We start from the raw sequence: 13,668 nt of genomic DNA on the forward strand, positions 1-13,668 counted from the left end.
TTTTTTTTTTTTGAGACAAAGTCTCGCTCTGTCACCCTGGGTAGAGTGCAGTGGTATCATCATAGCTCACTGCAATCTCAAAATCCCTGGGCTCAAGCGATCCTCCTGCCTCAGCATCCCAAGAAGCTGGGACTACAGGCAAGCACCACCACTCCTGGCTAATTTTTCTATTTTTTGTAGAGACAGGGTCTCATTCTTGCTCAGGCTGGTCTTGAACTCCTAACCTCAAGTGATCCTCCTACTTTAGTCTTCCAGAGTGCTAGGATTACAGGTGGGAGACACAGCACCTGGCCCAGGCTTAATTTTTATTGATAAAATAATATTCCCTCCAGTTATGGAGACCTGGATTTCTTTGTAGAGTCAATGTGTTCCTCTTATTGAACAAAGAGTCTTTTCATTTTTCTTTTTCTCTCTTCCTTCCTTCCTTCCCTCCTTTCTTTCTTCCTTCCTTCCTTCCTTCCTTCCTTCCTTCCTTCCTTCCTTCCTTCCTTCCTTCCTTCCTTCCTTCCTTCCTTCCTTCCTTTCTTTCTTTCTTTCTTTCTTTCTTTCTTTCTTTCTTTCTTTCTTTCTTTCTTTCTGATGGAGAGAGGGTTGGGAGAGTGGTATTGGGCTTAGGGCTGCCAGATAAAATACAGGACACACAGTTAAATTTGAATTTCAGACAAATAATTATTAATTTTTTAGCACAAACATACCCCATATAATATTTCCTTTGAATGATCCAGGGATAATCTCAATATTTGCTTGGAACATGAATATTATACTAAACATTATCCATTGTTTGTCTGAAATTCAAATTTAACTAGACATCCTGTATTTTTATTTACCAAATCTAGCAGTCCTCTTTGGGCTGTCATTATCACAAGCGAGCTGCTATGGTCTTGAATGGCTGCCTTTCTCTGCACCACGAGAAAGTGCTGCCTCCAAGGGAATTATTCCCATCGGTGTCCCCAGAGAGACTGGTAAGGAGGTGTTTCTAATTCCCTCTGCCACAATGCAATTGTGAAAGTAGATTCATCTCCCTGTCTCTCATCCTCTTTTCCTATTTCTCCTCCACAGAAGGTCTTATTTTCTTGAATTTGAATTACTTCTCTATAGGAGTTTTCAGAAACCCAACTGGAGAAGAGCTATTAGAATTCTTAAATGTCCCAAATAAGCACATTAGTAACCATGGCAGGCAAAGATACCTATTTCAATCTCAATCCTCATAGAATTTACGGTATTTAGCCAGGAATATGCTCCACTATTTTTATTACATACCTATATGCAGTGCAGTGCTGGGTTCATGGCAAGCAGTGTAGATGTGGTGTGTGTGTGTGTGTGTGTGTGTGTGTGTGTGTGTGTGTGTGTGTGTGTGCAGTCAGAAATCTTCACCTCCTAGGCCATTTCCACTGCTTGTCATTGATTGCTGGTGATCAGATGTACCTTGACTTATATCAGGCCTGCAGGAAACCAAAGAGCATAAAATCTTGTGCTGCTCTGTTCATCAAATTCAAGTTTTTAGATTTACCAGCTGAAGTTTTGTTCTTTTCTTTGAATGATTCAGAGATAGCCTGCCTCAGCCTCAAATAGCTAACTTGTCAATCCACTCCAAAATGCAAATCCTTAAGAAATTAGCCTGAGTACTTGCCTCAAGAAACCATAGTATTCTTTCCTTGGCATTTTAATGATACAAGAATCCTTTGATCCAGAGCTTTCTAATTTCTAATCCATTTGTAGAATTGCTTTTTCCATCACAGCCCTCTTTCCCAGACTCAATTAGCTCTGTCTATAGCGTTAGACCACAGATTGAAAGACAGACGCTCACCCGTCTCCAAATATCTCTATGTATATCTTGAGCGTTCGCATTCAAAAAATGAGGCATGAATATATAATTCAGAGGAAAAGAAACAAAAGTGTTATTAAACATATAAAAATTCCAACGTTACCAGTATTCAAAGAAATGAGTTCAATTGAAATAATGTATTTTAGGAATGCATAAATTTGGCACCAGCCTTGATATTCTCAACCAGATCAGCTTCAGCTTCTTCCTTCAATCTTCCAATCCTTAAATTCACTGTATTTGAAATCTTATAATTCCACAGGTCTTTACCACATGTGGTCAGCACAACATTAGTGATCAAACAATGAATATTCATATTCAAAATTGGGTAAGCATTCTAAGTATAACCTTCAATGATGATTTCGTTGTGTGCTTTATACATTGAAATTCTACTTTATTTGAAGTAGACATGTATATGATTTATTGAAAGAGTAAAATGTTGCAATAATTATAATGATTATGAAAGCTATTAATTTTGTAAACACATAGCAATTGCTAAGAATTTCCAATTAGCTAAATATATAGAAAAATATATATCCAGTTTATATTAGTTTAGAAAGGGCATCATATGTTTCTTAAAGCAACACATTTATAAAAGTTGCAATAATAATAAGTTAGGATAATATATTTCTTCCTGGATAGACCTATAGTAGACCATAATTTTAAGCTTTTGAAATTTTTGAATATATTTATTTATAAAATAAAATTAACATGCAGCAAAATAACCTTTAAGCTCTATATTTTATTTTTAGTTATTTAATTCCATTGAGATCATGAATCACTCAGGAAAATATATAACTTGTTAATTTTTTATGCATTATGAGACCAGATTAAAAGCAGCATGTTTAATTTGTCAGCTCAAAATTTATTAAGGGGAAAAAAACAACGTCCTAGATAGATTCCATATTGATATAATACAAATATTAAATATGAATAAAGAAAGAAAATGTTAGAAAAATAAGAATTGATAGATAATAGATATCTATAATTAATAGATATAACTTAGTCCTAAAGCCAGCATCTTAATTAATAAACACTAGAGGTGTTCCCATGAATGTCACGAACGAGGCAAGGTTGTACGTTTTGTCCACTACTACTCATTGCTGTGCTGGAGGTACTCGTCAGTGCAATTACACAAGAGACAGAAACTGGACACCCTCCCAAAAATGGAATAGAAGAAGTAAACCTATCTCTATTTGCAGATCATATAATCACGTACCTTCAAAACCCTAGAGTATCAATGACAAAACTAATTTAAACTATATAAGTATTCATTATATAAAATTAGCATACAGATATCAATAACCTTCATATACCTATAGAAGAATCAGCCAGAAGATGATAATGGTAGAAAGAACTTATTTACAATAGCAACAGAGAAAATAAATTCCACAAGAAATATGCAAAAATGCAAAACCTTTATGAGAAAAACCTTAAAACATGCTTTAAAGACACAAAAGTAGATTCGAACAAATTCAAAGACATATCATGCTCTTGGATAGGATGACACCATATCAGAAAAAAGGTCAGTTCTCTCAAGGTTAGTTTATTCATTTAATGCAATCTGAATAAAAATACCATAAAACTTTTTTATGGAGCTCAATTTCATACGAAAAAACCAAGCATAAAAGAACAGATGAAAAACCATGAAAAAGAAAGCCATGAGGAGATACTAATTCTACCAGATATTAAAACAGACAATAAAATCTTAATAAAACAGTTTAGCACTGGCTCATTTAGTGGGGATGTCATGTGATAAATCTTTTATGAGGGGAATTTTACAAGATCAAATAAAACTATATTCATGTTTATCTTTTGACCTGCCAATATCACTTTTAGAAATTTCCTTGAGGATTCAAAAGGTTATACACAGTAGCATTATTTATGATTGCAAACTATTGGACATAAGCTATATGCCCATACATGGAAGAGATGTTGAATAAACTATGTTATAAACATACAGTAGAGTCTATATAGCTGTAAAAAAGAATAGAGAAAGAATTCTATGAACTAATGTTGAGTGATTTCCAGGTTATACTGTCAAGTGAAAAAAAGTAAAATATAAAGGACTATAAATAATATGCTACCTTTTATTTAAGAAAGGAGGATAAAGAAGAAAATAAATATGTATCTGCTCATTTGTGCAAAAGAAATGCAGTAAGTATAAACCAGAGACTAATGGGAGTGATTAATATTTTAGTTTTCTATGACCACAATTTAGTGGTGTTAGACAAAACTCATCTATTAACTAATGATTCTGTAGGTCAGAGTCTAGGTGGTCTCAACTGGGTTTTCTGTTGGGAGTCTCATAAGGTCAAAATCAGAGTGTCAGTTGGTCTGGGTTCTTCTCCGCAGGCTCCTGGGAAGATTACTTCCAAGCTTATTTAGGTTTTTGGCAGAATTCAGATTCTTGTGGTTGTAGGACTGAGGCTCCTGTTTCCTTGGTGGCTGTTGACCATGACTGCTATCAGCTTCTCAGGCCTGTTCTCCTGGTCAGGTGGCCCTCTGCAACTCCAAGGCTGCAACGATGTATCAAATTTTGCAAATCTCTCTGACTGACCTTTTGGCTATGAGCCAGAGAAAGCTCTCTACTTTGAAAACTAATCTTTCTTTTGACATATAAGGGAAATATCTCATCATATTCACAGGTTCCACCCACCCTCAAAGGGGTGGGGGTTACATAAGGGCAAAGGTCATTGGTGGTCATTCTTAGAACTCTGCCCACCACCATTGCTTATAAAGGGCGAGTGAGCAGGAGGTGTCAAGAAGAGAAGAAGAGATGGAATGGGGAGAATGGCATTTTTTGTATATACCTATTACTCAGTTCTCACTTTAGGAATCATCTGACTATTTCACATGTTTTTAAAAAAATAGCAAGGAGAGGAGAAAAAAATTCTCAAATGTAGATCAAACAAGAGCAAATGAACCAAGCCAAATATCCAAAGAATAATATAACCATACTAAAGTAGGAAAGAAAACCTAACATGAATAATTTCTGAGCATAGCATTTAAACTATACGCTCTAAGTCTTAAGGGGAAAAACAACTTCTAAAAAAACATTGAACTCTAGTTGGTAGGCTTCTTTTATGTAAAAAGACATGGGCTAGCAATTTTAAAAATACTTTTTGTGGTTTTGAGTAAATAAGTAAATATACGGTGAGAAATGGTACAGTGTTTCTCACTGCTGGATAAGAAAGCTCCAATAGTGGGAAGGAGGGAAGGGTAGAATAAATTTTGTGCCATTGAATTGGAATTGGAGGTAACTGTGTAGCTAATAGTTTTCAATATGTAGATACAGATACATACAGGCATACCTTGTTTTATTGCACTTCTTTTTATTGCACTTCACGCCTGTATTTTTTACAAATTGAAGGTTTGAGGCAACCCTGCGTCAAGCAAGTCTATTGGTACCATTTTTCCAACAGCATCTGCTCACCTTGGGTCTCTGTGTCACATTTTGGTAAGTTTCACAGTATTTCGAACTTTTTCATTGTTATTATGTCTGTTATGGCGATCTGTGTTGATTGTAATCATTTTGGAGCATACTTCATACTTGTATGAAGGCAAACTTGGCTGATAAATGTTTGTGCTCTGACGCCCACCCACCGGCCTTCCCCCATCTCTCTTCCCATCCTCAGGCTTCCCAATTCCCCGAGACAAAACAATATGGAAATTGGGCTAATAAATAACCTTACAATGGCCTCTAAGTGCTCAAGTGAAAGGAAGAGTCACACCTTTGTCACTTTAAATCAAAAAGCCAGAAATGATTAAACTAAGGAAGGGATGTCAAAAGCCAATACGGGCCAAAAGCTAGGCCTCTTTCACAAGTTAGACAAGTTGTGAATGCAAAAGAAAAGTTCTTGAAGAAAATTAAAAGTGCTAGTCCAGTGAATACACAAATGATAACAAAGTGAAACAGCCTCATTACTGATATGGAGAAAGTTTCCATGGTCTGGATAGAAGAACAAACCAGCCACCACATTCTTGTAAGCCAAAGCCTAATTCAGAGCAAGGCCCTAACTCTCTTCAATTCAATGAAAGCTAAGAAAGGTGAAGAAACTACAAAAGCAGCGTTTGAACCTATCAGAGGCTGGTTCATGAGGTTTAAGGAGAGAAGCCATCTCCATACCGTGAAAGTGCAAGGTGAAGCTGTGGCAAGTTATTCAGAAGATCTAGCTAAGATAATTGATGAAAGTGATTGCAATGCTAAACAACAGATTTTCATTGTGGATAAAACAGCCTTACATTGGAAGCAGATGACATGTAGGATGAATAAGTAAACAAATAAAATGGGCAACAAGGGACAGTTTTCTCTTACAGTAGAAATCATACAAATAATTCCATAGGTAGAACTAGGACATCAGTCTTTGGCAGCCATCATAATAGCAGTAGATTTAGGCAAAAATCTTCAATAGATACTAAAAGTAATGGGTGAAAGTTTAAGGTATAACAGGACATTTAATATAATTTCAAGGTAACTTTCCAGAGGTGTCTTATTAATTATTAGTTAATTAATTAGTAATTTTATAGGGAAGAAAACTGGGAGACACCAGGGGATCAAAATTACCATCATCAGAAAGGAGACAGATACTATGCACCCCCGACAGGATGCTCTGAGGACACATCACTTCTGTGACATTCGTGCCAAAATTACATAACCTAAATCTAATCAAGAGGAAATATCAGCCAAATCCAACCTGAGGGACGATCTACCAAATAACTGGTGCTTGCCTGCTTCACAATTGTCAGTGTCATGAAAGACAAAGAAGACTGAGCAACTGTTCTAAATTAAAGCAGCCTGATGAGGCATGGCAACCGAAAACAAGGCAGAATTCTTTTTCTTTTCTTTTCTTTTCTTTCTTTTTTTTTTTGCCAACAGAAACATTATTAGAACATTTGAAAAAATACAAATAAAGCCTATAGATTAGATTATATCCACATATCTACTATATCAATAGTAGTTTCCTGATTTTGATAATTATTTGGTGGCTTTATGTAAAAGAATGTCTTCATTTTTAGGAAATACATACTATAGCATTGCAGTGTTTAGGAGTAAAGTAGCATCGTGTCTGCAACTGACTTTCAAATGGATCAGAAGACAATTATGTATGTTAAGGGATATATGTATATGTACACATATAATATGTTATATACATTTGTATTTGTGTAACAGCCCTAGATTCCACTTCTCAGCATCCATTTCTAGAAATGGTTAGATTGGAGAATGAAGGCCCATGTCCACAGTGAGGGCTTCCCACTCCTTTGCTGTTAAACATAGCTCATCTGCAGAGCAGCTAGAGGCAGAGACAGTGGAAAATGGCAAGCTCCCCACCTCAGGACGTCACTGTCCTGGGAGCTACTGTGTGAAGGCCAGACACGTCATGCCTGTGCACCCGATCCTGGGGGTTGGAGAGGTGGCAAAAGAGACAAGAGGCTGTGCGGTGGCTGAGTAGTCAGTGACCCTCAGTGCCTTGGCACTAAACAACCAAGAAATCCAGTCTCCCCAATTTCAGGCTCCCACGAATACCACAAATCACTTAAATCTTAACTCCTACAGAGGATGGAGAGAGTCAGAATTTCCCTTTCTAATGTGTGGGGAGAAAGTTCTACCTCTCTGGACAGAGACTGGCAGAGCATGAAAAGTTCTTCCCTACACTCTAAAAAGCCCTACAGTTCATCAGCCCTTGCTCCAGAGCAGGATGCAGGGAAGAACTGCCAATGCCTCACCAGCAAAAATTTCACACTCTACAGACCTGCAGAAGCTACCCAGGCCTCAAGGCCTGCAGCCATGCATGAGAAACAGCGTGTTGACAGATTAGTTTTGGCTGGCTTGGTCAACAGTGGTGTCTTCTCTGGACACAACCAGAAGTCCCTAGAGAAGTGATGCTTCCTCAGCACTCTCAGGTAGATTAAAAAACCCTCCTCTGACTTCCAGCTGCGTAAAATATCAGATACCTGCCTTCCCAGATGTCCCTTTGATGAGTCCCTGTTTTTGTTAAACCCAGTGGTCACTGTGCTAAAACCAACAGATACACTAGCTACTTAAAAACAGCTGAGACCTGCGGCTACTAAAGCCAGCCTGAATAACTTACCCTGTCAATTCCAGCTGTTCCCTAAATAAATCTCCTTCTCTTATAATCTAATTCCATCCTTAACCATGATGCCATCTGCCTCTTGCCTAGGGGCACCCCCACCGCTAAGCTGTCAAACCAAGCAGCCCAAACCACCTGCTGGGTACAATAGGACCAATCTTCCATGTGGGGCTGTGCTTTTTAATGTTAGTCTTTGTGCAGTTACAGCTCATTGCTGCCCACATTTTAGGCACCTCTGTGTTGTGGCTTTCATCATAGGCTTCTGCTTCTCCTCCTGCTAATTGACTTCCAATCTCAGGGGGGAGACTTGCATTAGTGCTGTAAGGAGAGGCCAGCCTGAAGCATCCCATAAGTGGCAAGAAAAAAATAGTGTCATGAGCAACATGAAAAAGCACAGTTTTGCCTTAGAGCCTGAACTAGTCTGGGCCACTTAGCCTGCACTAGGTCAGACTGCCACATAAGGGAAGCAAGAATGGAGGGAGACATCTGGGCTTCCTCCCTTTTTAGGAGGCAGTTACCCCACCCACTCATAAAGCATCCCCCTCCCCAAAATGCCAGATTGAACAACTGTCCTGATTTGGTCACCTATTCTCATCAAGGTTCCCAAAAGCTGATCCCAGGAAGTTAGTGGAGGAGGCTGAGGAGTGAGTCAGAGACGGAGAAAGCATTCAGAAGGCTGTCTAATTGAGCTGGTTACCAGAGGCTTACTGCTGAGGGGGCCTGTAAGGAACAGTGTAGAATGTGCTTCAGAATGGGTCCTCCAAAAGACAGGTGAGGTATGAGGTCGGCAGAAGAATTGTGGCACAGAGCACAGCCACTCTTCTGCCTTTGGTGATTGTATTGGAGGGCAGGATGATACTCAGTGTCATCCACCAGTTATCAAGACCAGAAAATAATCCCTGGTTGCATGGTGCAGTATGAAAAAGAAGTAAGACATCTATAAAAGTTAAATACTTTCTGCCTAATATGCACTCTATGAGTAGAGGCTTGCATGCTCTTTATTTCCAGATCTTCTGAGACTTCCTAGCATGGCCAGGAAAACTTCTGGATATATCTTTGATTTTTTTGGATTGTACCGAGATTACAGTCCTGCTTGAAAATAGTGGTATATTAGTTATCTATTTCTGCATAGCCAATTATCCTTAAGGTTGGGGGACCTAAAACAATAAACACTTACTATTCCAAAGTTTCTGAGTCAGGAATTCAAGAGCAGTTTAGCTGGTGGCAGCGGTGCAGGGTGTTTCATGAGGTTGCAGTTAAGATTTGAGCAGATTAGAGTCTGGAAGCTCCAAAATTATTATTCTTTGACTTCACCTGGAGTCAGTATAACATAGTGGAGTAGGATGAGATTTGGGTTCAAATGGACTAAAGTGTGAGTGGTGGCCAAGACCAGCTTTGTGGGAGTGTGACGGGTACTGTCTCACAGGCCCCACACTCAGACGGCCTCATGTTCTGTGTAATGCTCTACCATTACCATCTTGAAATTGAAATTCTTAGTAATTTAGTAATTTTATCTTTGTATTTGTGTTTTGTAAGTGAAGTTCAATGGGACCCTGGAGCATGCCCGTGAGCAGAGGGGATAGCTATGATACAAGTGTTCCCTGTTATTTCTTGCCCCTGCCCCCCATTTGCATTTAGTGTTTGTGATGTCCCGCAAGCACAGGGTCTGGTGAACCAAGTGTGTGGGAGCTCAGTGAGCACTCAAAGCAGGTATAAGGTAAGCGTGTGATGTCTATGACTGGGTACCTGGGGTCCCCGGCAGTCCCGGGAGGCCACATTTTTTATTCAAACCAGAAGAGGGCAAGGACATTCTAAGAAACAAGAATTAGCAAGGAACCCTATCACATCCTTTATTACTCATGTTCCTTCCTGTATTAGTCAACCACTTGCACTGAAAGTGATGCCAAAGAAGGAAACGGAAAGACAGGGCTAATCATAGTTCCTTTTCTTTTCAATCCTTCCATACTCATCGGTAAGTCAAAGGCAGAGAGTGTTGATAGAATGTGCATATAATAAGAAGTAGAGTACAAATACTTGAATCAGTTGTTCAGTGTTTACACTGTTCTGGTAACAAGGAAATATTTACACATGTACAAGCTATGAAGTATGAATTGTGTGATTTCAACAATTCCTTTTTTTTTAAGCAAGATAGCTATTTATTAGTTTACATATCTGAAAAGTCCATGGGTGGAGCTGCCATCAAGCCTCGCTTTATCAGAGGTTTAAATGTCCTATAGAGACGTAATGTGAGCCACATACATCATCACTTCAACATGTAACCAACATAAAAATTATTAGATATTTTACACTCCTTTTTCATACTGTCTTTGAAATCCAGTGTGTCTTTCATACTTACATCACATCTCAGTTTGTACTAGTCACGTTTCATGTGCTCAACAGCTACCGGTGGCTAGTGGCTACCATCTTGGACAGTGCAGGTGAAGGCCTCAGTTCTGCTCAGTTTCAGTACATTTGACAGTGAACTGGGAGTGAACTGCTCTTACATTTGCATTTAAAAGTGCCATTGGAAAATGTTAGGAAGAATGGTAAAATCTATGCTGATAGTTTATCCTTTAAATTTTTACTTAGTTAGAACATTAAATAGCAAATTAAAAAAAAGGAAAAACATCATACCATGACAAGTCAAAAGAGACTGTGAAAGAAAGAAAATTTTACTACCTTTAATGACAACTATTCCCTACTTTTTGTTCAAAAAACACATTCACTCCATAGCATATGTATAAGAAGGTCATGTAACATCAGACAATAGTGGAAATGACTGAAACAAAAAGGTATGGTAACTTGTAGGGACCTGAGTGTCAACCATAAAAATTAGTAGCATCCTCAAGTAGTTTTGACAGAAGGCCGGAGGTATTGCTTACAAAATGGAAGCTACAAAGCTTTAGAGAAGACATGATCACAGGAGCAAAGCTTGGTTCAAGCTGGGGATGGAGGCTGAGGGTTGTCAGCCAGGTCAGGAGGACTGGTGAAATCCATGGAGAGAGAGATGCCAATTGCAAGAAGAAAAGAGCTGAATGGGAAGAAGAAACAGAAACAGAAGCAGAAATACATAACACAGGCCCAAGGTTCTATATCTGGAGTACAGATATTAGGGATGGACTAAAGGGAGAAATGAGCAGAAAAAGAGGTAATCAAATATCTCAGTTCAGACATATATTGCCAAGCACAGAGCCTGGGCACCAGTAGCAGGGCCAAGTGAGGTGGCTGTGATCTTTAACCCCAAAAATGTCAGAGTGGAAGGGACTACAAAACTCCTCGAATCCAAACCACTGATTACCAGGAGGATAAAAGGAGGCACAAAGAGGAACGTGACTTAACCAAAGTTACGGAATTTTGATAGTAACAGAAGAAGATATCCCAATATACACTTTAATTCCTTTTCTGCTACCTCACAAAGTCAATTTATAGGTCAGACAGGAATACCTAGGATCTATACCAGAATGTATCTTTCTCCTCTAGAAATAGAAAGCAGAAAGATGATCAGTTCCACTCAGAAATAGCATTTGTGGCAAGAGCACTGGCTCCAAATCCCATGCCCACATGAACACCGGATCCTCCAGCACCTACAAAGCCTAAGGCACGTGCTGGGCACAGGGAAGAAGCTATGGGCTCAAAGATGGTTTCCCCACTAGACCGCAAGCTTCAGGCTGGGACTGAGTCTTATTTACCTTTCCATCTCAATACCTGGACAATAGTCATCTTCTAACAAATATTTGTATGTTTAAACAAGTAATTATTTTATCCCTAGGGTTCCTTGCATTCCTATTCCCCTCATATTATATATAAATTGACTGAGATCAGAAAAGTAAGGAGCTAAATCTATGGTCACAGAGTGAATTCAGAGTAGAATTCAGCTCTGCTATTCTTGGGCTCTCTCTCCTCACCACTGCTGCTGCTATTCCTTCATTAGGACGAAGGTAAGAGATGAAGCAAAAGTGGAAACAAAATTGAATAATAATAGAGCAATTAAATAATCTGAAAATCAGAGACTAGAAGAAATCTATGAACTCTGAAATATGAATATTTAGTTAGAGCTTCTTTAGAGTCTAAAATTGGGACTGTTCGTAGGCATATTGGTATTTGCAGCATCTAAAGGCCTCTCTGTGTCTGCTTTTATCTCCCTTGGTAATCAGCGGTTTGGAGTTGAGGAGTTTTGTGGTCCCTTCCATTCTAACATTTTGGGGGTTGAAGATCACAGCCACCTCACTCAGCCCTGCTACTGGCCCAGCCTCTGTCCTTTGGAATATATCCCCACATGCTACTGGAGTAATCAACAGTATATCCTGTAGTTAGGCTGCCCAGCAGCATACATCAAGGCCAGCGTAGTGCTTCAAACTTGAGTTAAGTTGACAGAAGCCTTCAAAACAATATTCTGTGAGATAAACACAATGGCTATAGTCTGTGGCCTGAAATTCTTTTACCTTGGGAAAGCCAGTTTTAAAGATGATTTGAAGATCAAATGAGGTCAACATCAAAATAACACAGCATATGCTGGACTGTAGTAGAAAAGGGTAAAGAAATAGTTTTTGGAGAACTTAGATGTTGGGGTACAGTCATGCCCCTCCCTAGCACTATCCAAGATGGAGGCAGTAAGTGGAATCCAGGGATCAGGCTGCAAAAGACACAGTCTGAGCTACAGGTGGCATAGGGGAGAGATGGCCATAGTCCAGAGGCCCTTCAGAGTTTCTTAAATCTTTACATATCCTTAAAGAAAGCGGACCCCACAGTTTCCTCAGGACTATCATTCCAGCTTATTCATCACAGCAAAGCTCTATCCATGCAATACATGACACTTCACCAGCATTGATAGCAACTCATGTGGGCTGGATTTTTCTTTTTTAATTCTTAGGGAAAACATAAATGCCAGTTACTTCTTGGCCTAGCACAACGGCCTTTGCAGAAAAAAAAGATAAAGTGATCTTGATGAAAAGCAAATGAAATGATCTTGGTGAAGAAATTTCCAATGGGTCGGATCAGAATGTAATATCCTTGCTCATGTTTTTCTTAGAAAGCATTTCCATTCTTCCTGGCTCTGGGAACAAAGCCAAAGTCTGCTTTAGAGGAACAGAGATTTCCAGTTAGTTGGGCGGGTGATGGTGGCTGGGTGAGTGGGAATACGGGGAGGGTTCGAGGGGGGACAGTTCAGAAACCCAAGTGCACGCCTAGGAAGGGCGAGGTATTTGGTTTGCCTCATCCTCTCAGACTGACAGGGCCTCTGAGAAATTTTTAAGGGTCAGGGAGGTATAGGATTGAACCAGAAGACAGAGCCTAGAAACTTCGAATTCCCTTGCCTCAAATAATTAACAAACCACAGAGCAGGGTGGGAAAAGAGGGAGGGAGGGAAGCAGATGTGGAGACAGACACTGTTTCCCTGCTCTGTTGGTTGGACCCACCAAGGCTATGCTTGATGCTGGCTTGCACAGTAGCATCCGCTTCCTGTCAGGAGTGCGTCTTAGAACCAGTCCCTGGAGGTCAAGAGCTGTGTGTGTTCTCTTCCCTTCTTTCTCTCGGAATCATTCCCTTTGATCTATTTTTCCAGCATGATGAACGAAAAAGAGTACAGGTCCAGGATTCAGAAAGGGAGTGAAGAAAGGGACTAACACCTTCTGAACATACAAATGCACATGCCATTTTGCCAGGTGTTTTATCTACCTGCCTTATTGATATGATCATCACAATTCAGAAATCCTGGGCTTTAGCCCTTTACATGAAAGTGTTGAATGACTGTGGATG

Source organism: Lemur catta, chromosome 8 (genome assembly GCF_020740605.2).
Source record: "Lemur catta isolate mLemCat1 chromosome 8, mLemCat1.pri, whole genome shotgun sequence".
Lineage (NCBI taxonomy): Eukaryota > Metazoa > Chordata > Mammalia > Primates > Lemuridae > Lemur > Lemur catta.